Source organism: Canis lupus, chromosome 1 (genome assembly GCF_011100685.1).
Source record: "Canis lupus familiaris isolate Mischka breed German Shepherd chromosome 1, alternate assembly UU_Cfam_GSD_1.0, whole genome shotgun sequence".
NCBI lineage: Eukaryota > Metazoa > Chordata > Mammalia > Carnivora > Canidae > Canis > Canis lupus.
This window is the reverse complement of record NC_049222.1, coordinates 35,154,389-35,168,031: the sequence shown is the minus strand read 5'-3', so window position 1 is coordinate 35,168,031 and position 13,643 is coordinate 35,154,389.

Here is a 13,643-nt window from a genome sequence, read left to right as displayed (position 1 = left end):
TGCTTCTGTATCCTGGCTATTTTAAATAATGCTGTAATAGACATAGGGGTGCATTTTTTCTTATTTAACAAGGATTTACTGAGAGCCTATTACATGCTAGGCACTTTGCTGGGTGTGATGATAAAATGGCAGCCAGCTCGTAAGAGAGATTGTAGAGTCACAAGTAAGAGTATGGACTCAGAAGCCAGAGGTCATGTGTTGGCTCTCCCACCTATTAGCTATTAGCTCGGTGACCTTGGGCAAGATGTTCCTATCTCTCTACGTACAATAGAGATAGTAATGGCACTTGCTCCACAGGTACTTTTTGATACATAAGTGGGTTAATACATCTAATTCAGGGCCTGGCTCATGGTAAATACCACATAAGTATATAAGTGTTGGAAAAACAAAATGATGGAGAGGAGATGGGCATCAAGCCCTCGTGAAGTAACCTCTGGGAGGAGGCAGTGGCCTGTGAGGTCTGAGAAGCCTGGGCTGGGATGTGAAGGACAGGTGGGCATCATATTCCGTTGGCTCCATCTCCTGCCACTCTCCTGGTTCAAGCATGGTCTTCTTTCACAAAATGTCCCTGTCAGTGGTCTCCCCCCCACCATGCCCCTCCTCTTCAAATGCAGCCAATGGGGTTTTTCTAAATCTTAAGTGTGATTGTGTCATTTCCTACATGGCATTCCTCAGTGGCTCCCAAGTACACTCAGGTTTTTATTTAAACTCCTCACTGGCCTTGCAAGGCCCTGTGTCATTCTCCTTCTAGTATTGTCTCTGCCTCCCCCACCTTCCTCCTCAACACCCAGAATGTTCCCTCATACATTATCCCCTAACCCGAGAAACTCCTTCTAGTTCTTTCTGCTGGCTGATCTTTCTTCCCTCAGGGCCTCCTCTCTTTTTGTTGTCTCCACCTGGAATATCTATTGACTCCGCCCCATCTTTCCTCAGGGAAGCTCCTAGTGGCCTTCAGACCTCCACCTCTACCTCATTTCCTTGGGATAGCCTCTGAGGGCTCCATGGGCTAGGTTTGGTGCTCCTCCTATGTTCTCCCATGGGCCCTCCTGGGGTCCTATTGCAGCACTCACTGATCACTTTACTAACTGTGTAATTTTGCTCTTTACTCTTTGTACCCTTGACAAGCGCTGGGAGGGTAGAAACTGCCTTTCACGTTCAAGACTGTGTCTCCAGAGTTCAGCACAATGCTTGGCATGTGGTGAGCTCACAATACATTTTACGGGTTGGATTGTGTCTCCCCCTTAATTCCTATGTTGCAGCCCTAGCCTACAGTACCTCACAACCTGATCTTATTTGGACATAAGGTTGTTGTATAATTAGTAATTAGTTGTTGTGTAATTAGTAAAGTTGAAGGCAAGCTCACCCTACTCCTATATGACAGGTGACATTATAAAAAGAATGCCATGTGAGGGAAAGACACACAGACAGAAGATAATGTGGGGATACAAAGGGAGAAGGCAGTCACCTACAAGCCAAGGACACAGCCTACAACAGACTTCCCTCCCTGCCCTCAGCAGGAACCAATCCAGCCAATACCTTGATCTCAGATGTCTTATGTCGAGAACTGTGAGACAATCATTTCTTTTGTTTAAACTTGTCCAGTGTGTGGTATTTTGTTATGGAAGCTCTAGAAAACGAATATAACCTATTTCTTCACATACTGGGTTTCCAACTCTTTTAAATGTGTTCCTATAAGTAAAGACTTCACATGTACACAAATACACCCTAAACGGCTCCATATTCCACAAATAGATGAATCCACAAGAATGGCAGGCCCAGGTGGCTGTTAGTCATCACAGCAAGCAGCCAATTTTAGCTTTGAATGACCCCCTCTCCCTGGGTATTCCAAGAACTTCACCCAAGTGGGCAGGGGAGGCGCCCCTCTCAGCAAGTCCCCACAGCAGGGGGAATGTGAAATGATGGGCAAGCAGGTGTTTGTTTTTCCTCTCCCTGCCAGAAGAAGCAGCTGAGAGGGAACCAAGGGTGGGGAGTAAGAGTGGGGTGGGGGAGGGGGTGGGGTGGGACAGAGCAAAGTGCAAGGAAGAGAAATAAGAGCAGGAATGTGGAGCCAGAGCCGAGTCCATTTTGGACTCCAGAACCACACCACGGGATGTCAGTGCAGGCTGTACAGAAGCCAAGATGTCAGGGAAGAATTTCCCCCATTCTCAAAAAACAAGTTCTTCTCCATATGATTGCAGTCTCTAATAAGCAATTCTTCCAAATTTCTTCTGACTTCAGAAGTTCAGAGTATGTTGAGCTAAAGAAACACTAGGATCATAATTACGGTTATTATAGGGAGTTGTTGTATGCCCATCACCACAGCATCTGGCTGTAATCACATGCTTAATGGAATGCAAGATGATCCACTGCTCATAATGGGTACTTTCCAAGCCAGGCAGCCACCAAGTGCCCACCCTCCTACTTGGAGGCCCAACAGAACAGATGTTTGTGGAAAGAAAAGATGCTTGTGCCTGTCTGGAGGGTCAGTGACCTCAGGACAGTGTTCAGCGAAAGCCAGTTCCATAAGTAGGTCTGGGTAGTTGTATGGTTCTGTCCAGCCAGCAAAGGAAAGAAGCTCTTCCCAAACTCTGGGTAAGAGGGAAGGGGTTGGGGAGGGGGTGTCCCAATGCTCACCTCTGATTGCTTTGAGCCTCACAAATGGTGAAGTGGAGAGGCATGACTATGGGCTGTGGACCCATTTTGCTCCTGATAACGACAAGCCTCTGGCCCTATTCTTTAGAACTAGGATGCCTCAACACACTGAAAATGCAGTGAAGATTCCCCAAGTCAATTTCTCTAAAGCACAATTGGCTTAGCTTGTGCTGATATGATGAGACACCATAGACTGGGTAGCTTAAATAACATTTCTTTCCCACAGTTCTGGAAGTTGGGAAGTCCAAACTCAAGGTGCTGGCAGATTTAAAGAGGGCCCTATTCCTGGCTTATAAATGGCCACCTTTGCCTTCTCACCATATCCTTGTCTGGTAGAGGGAGAAGCCTTTAGTGTCTCTTCCTCTAAGATCACTAATCCCATCTTGGGAGCTTCACCCTCATGACCTCACTTAAACCAATCAATTCTCAAAGGCTCTGCCTAATACTCTCACACTGGAGGTTAGAACTTCAACATATGAGTTTGGTGGTGGTGGTGGTGAGGCTGGGGAACCCAAACATTCTGTCTATAATAATAATTAAACTCATTATCTATTTTGCATGTGTGTGTATGTATCTATTTTGTATATGTTTTTCACACCTCAGTTTTGAGAACCAAGAAATCACAGATGCCTGAGCAGACCTCATCCCCTACAGACAGGGCCTCTGATGTCTTTTGGCTTCACCCTGCACCAGCCTACTGGCTGTACCAGATTTTGACTATGGTGGAGTCTTGGCTCATGGCTTCAATGAGTTCCTTTTGGTTGGTACTATTAGAAATCCCAAAGCCACTTGATTGTTCTGTACCATACATTTTAGGTATCTTTGCTGACTTTCCCTTCCCAAAACATAAAACCTTATAGTCACATGACCTCTCCCATATCATCATGCTCAGTCTCTATGCTTCTTTCCCTTTTTTCAAGTTTTCTTTTTTCTTTTTTTTTTTTTTTAAGATTTTATTTATTCATGAGAGACAGAGAGAGAAAGACAGACAGAGAGAGAGAGAGAGAGAGAGGCAGAGACACAGGCAGAGAGAGGCAGACTCCATGCAGGGAGCTGGATGTGGGACTTGAACCTGGGTCTCCAGGATCACGCCCTGGGCTGAAGGCAGCATTAAACTGCTGAGCCACCCGGGCTGCCCTTATTCTAGTTTTCTGCTGTGTTTCTAATGCATATAAACTTCCCCTATTTCCTTAACCAATTCTGTACTCAAATTCCAAAATTGCATGTCCCCCTGGGTATCTCAAATTCAAAATGGCCAATAATAGATCTTTAATATCACCTGCGTGCCCTATGCCCTATAAACCTATGTCTCTGCCATTGGCTAGTTCAGTTGGTAATACCACCACTCATCCAGGTGACTTATCCTTCTTCTTCATTCAACATCCTATCTATCAAGTCCTCCAGTGTTTACTCTCAAAATACTGCATATATATTAGAAGAAACAAACATTTAGCATAGCCCTCTGGTGTTTTCAGTTACAAGATCATCCCTGCAAAACTCAACCATTTTTAGAGAGGGGCTAATTTAATTGATAGAGTCAAATGTCCATCTACATTTTAATTATTAACTTAGCAACACGTGTATATTTAAAACAACAAAATAACATGCATTAGTTTAGAAATTAATATACATATTTCATAAAACAGTTTTTTTTTTTTATGATAGTCATACAGAGAGAGAGAGAGAGGCAGAGACACAGGCAGAGGGAAAAGCAGGCTCCATGCACCAGGAGCCTGATGTGGGATTCGATCCCGGGTCTCCAGGATCGCGCCCTGGGCCAAAGGCAGGCGCCAAACCGCTGCGCCACCCAGGGATCCCAAAAACAGTTTTATTTAAACTCCTCACATGTAATTTTGACATCAGGGTCTTTGTCATCACTGGAGGCACCTGTAAAATTAATATGGTTTTCTAGAGCCAATCATGGTCAATTTTGTGGTGTTTGAGACACAGCATTTTGAGAATCCAGATGTAATTTTGTCTCTGGAAACATTTCCTAAATGTCACAAGAACCCATGAAACAGCTGTTTTTTTTTTCTTTTTTTTCAATTGTGTATTGTAATCCTCACTACATAATCACTTAATATATTTATTTTAAGTATCCTTTCAAGTGCTTTTTTCATAACACCATCTAACACTTGGAACTGTGAGTCATAATCCCAGGAAAAGTTATGGCTGCTCTGTTAATTGACTTTGCCTTCAAAATTTTTCTGAACTGAACCAGTCAGAAGACCTCTCTAACAACCCAAACTAGCATGGACTCAAGCCATTTCAGGCCAATATGCCTCCTCCAAACAGAGGGCAACCATATGCCCAGTTGGCATGGGACAATCCTAGTTTAACAGGTTATCCCTGTGTAATTGTCAACAAAACCAATTTAGATAATTAATCATATCATCAAGTACTCGTGTGTTGTACCAAAGAAAGTAAGTAAGGAACTCCTCTAATAAGGACTTCTAAGAACGCACTGAAAATGCAGTGAAGATTCCCCAAGTCAAACAATTCCTCTAAAGCACAATTGGCTTAGTTTGTGCTGATATGATGAGACACCACATCTGGGTAGCTTAAATAACATTTCTTTCTCACAGTTCTGGAAGTTGGGAAGTCCAAAATCAAGGTGCTGTCAGGTCCCTCTGTCTTTTCTGAGGGTATGTGGGGAGGGGGGAGCACTGTCTCACCTTTAGACATAAACAGCATTTCTCATGAGCTCTCCCTGGGCCCTTCCAAGTGGTTTCTCTGCTTTCAGCAAGTCCCCATCACTCTAGCCTCTACTGTGCTCTCTCCCCTGCTTATGGCCCTACAAGGTTCCCCACCAACTACAGAATTCTGTCCAAGCTCCTGATGTGTCGTACAATGTCCTCTTTTAGTGGATTCTTTTTCGCTTCCTAAAACTCTTTTCCTGACGTTCCTGATGTGATAGGTGAATCATAACCCCCCAAGTATGTCCACATCTCAATCCCTGGTAACTGTTGCATATTACCTTATACAAAGGGACTTTGTAGATGTGACTAAATGAAAGATCTTGAGATGGGAAATTATTCTAAAATTATCTAAGTCTGAGGCAAATATAGTGATCGTTTTGAGAGGGAGGCAAGGTCACTTAGGAAATAGGAAATGGGAGGGAAATCAGAATCATAGGAAAGGTGATTTGATGACACAAGGAAGGATCGGAGTCATTCACTTTGAATATGAAGGAAGAAGCCAGAAGGCAAGGGATGCAGACCCAGAGTAGAAGAAGGAAACAGATTCTCCCCTCAGCCAGTACTGCTGACACCTTGACTTAGTCCAGTAAGACTGAGTGTGGATTTCTGCCCTCAAGAACTGTAAAGACAATAGAGTTGTTTAAAGCCACCATGTTTGTGGTAATATGTTACAGCAGCTGGGTGGGGAGGGGGGAGGGGGGGAGGGGGGATACTATATCTTACTTAGTACTTTATGTTCCAGTAAGCCCTATCTGCCTGACACTCACCACCAGTTATACTCTTTCCCACTTCTGCTATTCTGCTGCCATCTCTGCTGCCTGGAATGCCCTCCTTTGTCCCTCACCTTCCTCTCTTCCTCCAGCCACCATTTGCTTGGTCAAATCCTATTTGCCCATTTGACTCAGCTTGAACATTCCCACTGACCTCCACACCTACATCCACCCAGGAGGGGTCAGTACCCCTCCTCTGGCTCCCAATCTCATTTATATTTCTCTAGCATTTCTTTTAACATAGTTTACTAAAATTGTCGACTGTCATCTCCAATAGTCCAAGAAGGTACTGCGTGAAGGGATTGTGTCTTATTTTTTTTTCTATCTCCATATTCAATAGGCACTCAATAACTGTCGAATTAAAAAAAAAAGCATTTAAATAACTTAATTAACAAATATTTTTTTTTTTTTTTTTTTTTTTTTTTTTTTTTTTTTTATTTATGATAGTCACAGAGAGAGAGAGAGAGAGAGAGAGAGAGAGAGAGAGGCAGAGACACAGGCAGAGGGAGAAGCAGGCTCCATGCAGGGAGCCCGACGTGGGACTCGATCCCGGGTCTCCAGGATCGCGCCCTGGGCCAAAGGCAGGCGCTAACCCGCTGCGCCACCCAGGGATCCCAACAAATATTTATTGAACAGGAAACATTGGGTTATTCCTTGCCCACTTCCAAATGATTTGAAGAATTACCTATGTTCAATATTGTATTATGTATTATTGTAGAAGAAATTGTGATTTGCTGTCAACTGGAGGCATCTTAGGAGTCAAAGTGGAAGAGTTCCAAGTCTCTCTCATCCCTTACTGAGAGGACTTTCTGGAATCTTGGCCCAATCATAGATGTTTAGTGTAGTAGAGAAAGCTTTTCCCTCAGACGGACTCATTTACCAGGGTCCCGAGGTCCAGTCTTTAAGTTCTATTGGGTACTGGGGGCTGAAATGCAAATCTCTGTGCACCATAAATGTCTCACCCCACAGTTTAGCCAAATTGGACTGTGCTTCTCTTCAGACAGGTCTTCCTGTCTTGACACCTTTGCTCACTCATGTTCCTCCTCCTAAAATGCTGCTTGCTGTCAATTTCCATGTGTTCATATTTCAACCTACCCATCCACAGAAGTACAGCTTCTAAAACTATCCTGAATCCTGGTTGGCCATTTCACAATTCAGATGAGAGGATATAAGTAAATCAGTCCAATCCATCACTATCATAAAAGCAACTGAAGGTCAAGTCCCTCCAAGATGGAGCCAACATCTTTCTCTACAAAGGAGAGCACATTTTCAGAGGAAAGTAAGCACAACTTTAGCATGGTGGAGAAATCTGCCATATAGTCTTCTGAGCATTCTCTTGTGTATATTTTGTGGCCCATTATGGTAATTTCTTCTCCTCTTTACCTTCTTTGTAACTGGGTGATTATACTGCTGATCCCTGGGTACTATAATTTGCATTGCAATATGTAGCTCCATTTGATGCTTGCAAATTAAGGGCCCAGGGCTGAGGCTCTGATGTGGGAGTTACTTCCACATAAGTCAGAAGAAGTTACATATACATGAGTACAGCTCTGGGATTAAAGAACCTCTTTTCATAATCACAATTTAATATTTAAAAATAAAACCTCAGTTACAGAAAAATAATAGGAGCAGGCTCACCATAAAAAGAAGAGAACTGAAATGAAGTACTCTCATAAAAGTTTCATAAAATACAACCACATGCATATTATACACTGGGGAGAAATGCCATAAAATTCCTACATTGGAAGAGGTAATGTTCCTTCCATCTCCTTTCCTGTTCAACAAGGATTTGGTCTGAATTCTGAAGTCCCTCCAGGTAAGTGTTGACAGGCATCATGGCATTTCAGAAGAAGGAAGTTACAGTCAGTGGGCTGGGAAGATGGGAAAAGAGAAATGAGTTTCATCCAGGGAAATCATTGGGTATTGGTATCAGAGGACAAGGATTTTCATATAGATGTGTTCTTCCTAACTCAGATTTTAGAAGAATGCATAGTTTCTGTCAATTGTAAATTCAGGATAAAGCATGGTAGGCTGAGAAAGAGCAGTTTCTCTGAAGTTAAGGGGCCTGAGTTCTGGTCTCATTTCACCTCCTAATTGCCCAGCAACCTTTGAACAAAACTTTATTTTTTTTCATCTATTTATTATGGAGGTTGAATGTGGATATCTTCAAGGTCCCTTCTATGTTTTAATATTCTAGTTCTGTCATTCAGTGTTTGTGGTAAATGAAGACAAGCTTAATCAGGATCACATAATAGTCACCAATGGAAAATCTTTACTTGGACAATATTATTCCAGCATTGGCCAACATAAAGGAATTAGGGAGACACTATATCCAGACCCTGGTAGTTGCCCATCTCTGTTTTTTTGGTTTGGGCATAATGCGTGGTATTCTGCCCCCAAAATCTTCTGTAGAATTAATCTCTCTATGAAAGACATGAATGTGTGTGTGTGGTGTGTGTATGTGTATGTGTGTGTATGTATGTGCGTGAGAGAGACACAGAGAGAGACAGAGAGACAAACAGAGAGGCAGACAGAGAGACCGAGGAAGAGTGAGTGTACTCTCAGAAGTAGTGTTGAAATACATAGAGTTGGCAAAACCAAGGGCAGACAGCTAAAAATGAGGCTGTCTTGGGCCAATCTGTTCACAGAAAAGTAGTAACAAAAAAGTACTGATAATTGTTAGTAACCCTCAGATAATGCTCTGCTCTCTCCACTATAGCTATTGTCTGTGTTTAAATAGGATTTATTTGGAGAAAAGCAATTTCACATCCTAGGAAATTCATTAAATGAAATTATTTATTTAAAAATTGTGTATGTCAAAATTCTTCTAATTTTCAATTAAGGTCTACTTTATTTCAAAAATTATCCAATAAAATAAGTTATGCTAAAAATTCCAAGGCTGCTGCCCTAGGACACAGAGGCTTTCTTGACTTTTATTATGAAATTTGACCCATATGGAATTTTACATAAAATAAACTGGTAGGAGCAATCTACAATGATAACTAAATCTAATTTTTTTTGTCGTTTGACCTATTTGGGGGCAGTGTGGTAGAAGACAAAAAATTCAGACTTTGCAGCTAGGCAATCCAATTCTGGCACTGCCACTTTTTTTTAAGATTTCATTTATTTACTTTAAAGAGAGAGAATGAGCACACATGCATGAGTGCAGGGAGTTGAGGTGGAAGGAGAAAGGTGGAGGGAGAAGGAGGGGAAAAGAATCTCCAGCAGACTCTGAGCTAAGCACAGAGCTGACATGGGGCCTTATTTCAGGACCCTGCGATCACACCCTAAGCCAAAAACCAGAGTCAGATGTCCAACCAACTGAGCCATGCAGGTGCCTACTGGCATGTGATGTTGGGTGAGTTCTATAATCTGTCTGGCATGTGGTTGACCTGGCCTGTTGCAGAATGCCCAGTAGGACAAGAACACCCCCGTAGTACATCCCAGGTGTAGCCATGAGAGCAGGCTTTCTCCTTATTGAGGTAGAGGGTCATAGAGGAAGCCCTGCTAATATGAACACACATGAAAACTAAAACAATCCAGCAGTCACTCAATGGTCATGGGTGACCAGTCTAGGATGGGTTTGTTCATTCCCATTCTAGCTCCATTGTCATTGTGAATACTCCTCATGCCCCACAATTTTCTGTGTTTCATTGGAAAGTCTAATGACTACTTCTGTAGGAGGTCATTACCTGCATGAGGTGGGAAGCTGGGCTGGAGCTGTCTAGAATCACTTCAAACAACATACAGAATTTACAGAGAACCCAGTCTCGGGGAAGTGCTAAAAAACATGCCAACATTCTCATTCATTTGGGGGAATATAAATAATAGTGAAAGGGAATATAAGGGAAGGGAGAAGAAATGTGTGGGAAATATCAGAAAGGGAGACAGAACGTAAAGACTCCTAACTCTGGGAAACGAACTAGGGGTGGTAGAAGGGCAGGAGGGCAGGGGGTGGGAGTGAATGGGTGACGGGCACTGGGGGTTATTCTGTATGTTGGTAAATTGAACACCAATAAAAAAAAATTAAAAAAAAAAAAGAAAGAAACATGCCAACACAAAAGCCCTGGCCCCTGAAAAGTGGTCCCATCATGCCCTGCTCAGAATACTCCAACAGCTTCTCATCATTTTAGAAAACAACAAAAAGACAAAGAGAAAGAGAAAAATGTCTCAGTACAGTCTACATGGTCTGATAGATCTAATCCCTGACTATTTCCCATCATTCTCTCGATCTGCTCTGGCTACACTGGTTTTGCTTCAGGTCCTTGCATTCCTGTGCCTTCTGCTTGCAAAGCTCTTCTCTGGATCTTTGCCTGGCTCACTCCTTCACTACATTCAGGTATCTTCTTGGAGAGGTTCCCCCCTCCCCTGTGGGTAAAAGAGCTTTCCCCATTTTCCTCCCTTTCTCTTTCCCTCCTTCCCTACCTTCTTCCCCTTCCCTCCTCCTATCTCCCTTTCTCCTACCCTCCCTTATTCTTGTTATTCATTGCACTTATCATTACTGGGACTTTATTTATTTCTCTTACTTTCTTTTAATTGTCTTTCTTGCCCATCTATTTCTTTAAGCCTCATGGGACTAGAGGGTTTGTGCTTTGTTCATGGCTGTATCTTGATTGCTTACAACATTGCCAGGTATGTATTAGGCACTCAGTCAATATTTGTTGCATAGATGAATAAATAAACAGAGGAGCAAGTGTTGGTCATCAAAAAGATATGACCGCTGGTTGACTCATAAGCTGGACCTAGGTGACCCGAGGCTCCTCACTCCTTCCCCTGTCCTTGGGATGCGGGTTCTGCCTGCCTCCGTGGCTCCCAGAGGTTGCTCCAAGGACACAGACTTGAGAATGATGTAGTATTGAGAACACCTGCACACTATACTGGCCTGAACCCAGTTAAGGCCTCTTTCTACATAAACTTTAAACGTTTGCAAGGAGATTACAGGGATCCATTCATCTTGTGGTCATGAAGACAAGCCTCACACGTAAGTTCCCTCTGTTTAGTCAAACTGCCACCTCTCACCTTCCTTTCTCCCTCCAAATCCTATTTGCCCATCTGACTCAGCTTGGACATTCCCACTGGCCTCCTGTCTTGATGCAAAATAAAATAAAATGCATGCATGTACATTGTAGATAACTTAGAAAATACAAATTAGTGCAGCAAGAATGAAGATTATCTCTGAAAATTTTCAGCAACCAAATTTAACCATAATTAACATTTTAGTCTGTTTTCCTCCAATAAATATTTTTATTAAAAACTAAATATATTTATATATGTTCACATACCTATTAAAAAGGATTCTTTTAAAAAATGCTTAATATTGGGGCACATGGGTGGCTCAGTTGGTTGTGTCTGACTCTTGATTTTTGGCTCAGGTCATGATCTCAGGGTTTTGAGATTGAGCTCCACATTGGGCTCCATGCTGAATGTGGAGCCTGCTTAAGATTCTCTCACTCCTTCTCTTTCTGCCCCTCCCCCATCCCTCTCTCCCTTCCTAAAAAAACCTAAAAACAAAAAACAAAAAACCCCTTAATGTCATAGGTATTATTTTATGTCATTAAAACCTTTTCCTATTTTTTTGCCTAGTATTCATTACTAGTATGGATGTTATATAATTAGCCATTTTCCTACTATTGGACATTTAACTTTTAAAATGCATTACTTTAAAAAAGTATAACTTTATTTAGTCATTATAATAGTATTATGTGTTGCTTCTCATTATAGTCCTCTTTTTATTTTTTTAAAGATTTTATTTATTTATTCATGATAGAGAAAGAGAGAAAAAAAAAAGAGAGAGAGAGAGAGGCAGAGACACAGGCAGAGGGAGAAGCAGGCTCCATGACAGGAGCCCGACGTGGGATTCGATCCCAGGACTCCAGGATCATGCCCTGGGCCAAAGGCAGGTGCTGAACTGCTGAGCCCCCCAGGGATCCCCTATAGTCCTCTTTTTAATAAAAAGAACCTTGAGAAGATTATATGATGTGCTGTTATGGGATGAGTATGTGCCCCCACCTTTCACATGTTGAAGTTCCAACCTCCAGAACCTCAGAATGTGACTATATTTAGAGAGAAAGCCTTTAACAAAGTAATTAAGTTAAAGTTAGGTCATTAGGTGGGCTCTGGTCAGTATGACTGGTTTCCTCATAAGAAGAGGAAATCAGGACATACAGGAACAAAAGGAAGACCATGTGAGGACAAAGGGAGAAAAAGAATTGTCCACAAGGCCTCAAGAGGAGCCAATCCCGCTGACACCTTGATCTCAGACTTTTAGCCTCCAGAACTGTAAGCAAATAAATTTTTGTTGGTTAAGCCACTAAAACTGTGATACGGTATTTTGGCAGCCCTAGCAAACCAATGCATGTGCTCAGGTCATGTCACCAGTAAGGTCTAAATCTGGGTACAAAATTCAAAAATGTCTTTTGAATCCATGCACATACACATATGCGGATCCACACATTCAGCTTCCCTGATAGCCCTGATCTCTACTGTACATAAGTTGATACTCTCATCTACCTTTGCTTCTATTTCCATTCTTCTCTCTACCTCTTACAATGTTTCCAAATTCTCCTTCTTCTTTCCTTTGTTCTATTCTTTCCTTGGAAATGCTTGTGCAATTTTTTCCATAAACTTTGGTTTTGGAATACTCACAGATCTACTCTTCATGTCCTGACTGGTAAATCTGTAACCATCTTATGTTCTATCTCCTCAATTTGTTCTTTTTTTTTTTTGATTTTTTATTTATTTATGATAGTCACACACACACACACACAGAGAGGCAGAGACACAGGCAGAGGGAGAAGCAGGCTCCATGCACCGGGAGCCCCACGTGGGATTTGATCCCAGGTCTCCAGGATCGCGCCCTGGGCCAAAGGCAGGCGCTAAACCGCTGTGCCACCCAGGGATCCCTCAATTTGTTCTTCAAGCCACATCATGGTTAAGAACATAATGCCACTCGAACTCTTGGTTACTATAGAGAGAGCAACAAACTCCACGGCATGATGTAGTCTGTAGCATGACTTGGGATTTGATGTGATTAAAAAAATAAAGAAAAGAAAATAACCATTGGCCTGGGACTTTCTTGACTTGTAACTATCATAATTTTTACCTTGTTTCTCCTTGTTAATACACTCCAGGCATTATTTTCCCCCCAACAAAATCCCACCTTCTTCTCCAGGATCCTATAATTAACAAAAATAAGTAATACTTGGGCAGCCCGGGTAGCTCAGTGGTTTAGCACAGCCTTCAGCCCAGGGCATGATCCTGGAGACCCGGGATCAAGTCCCACATCAGGCTCCCTGCATGGACCCTGCTTCTCCCTCTGCCTGTGTCTCTGCCTCTCTTTCTCTCTTTGTGTCTCTCATGAATAAATAAATAAAGTCTTAAAAAAATAAGTAACACTTTTTTGGGGGAGAAACTCTTGACTTTATTTAAAAAGATGCTAAATAATTATAGACCTAGCATTTAAAGGATGTGTTTCCTTTTAAGTCCTTAAAGCACGTGTTCACATTCTTGTCTCCAATGGAAA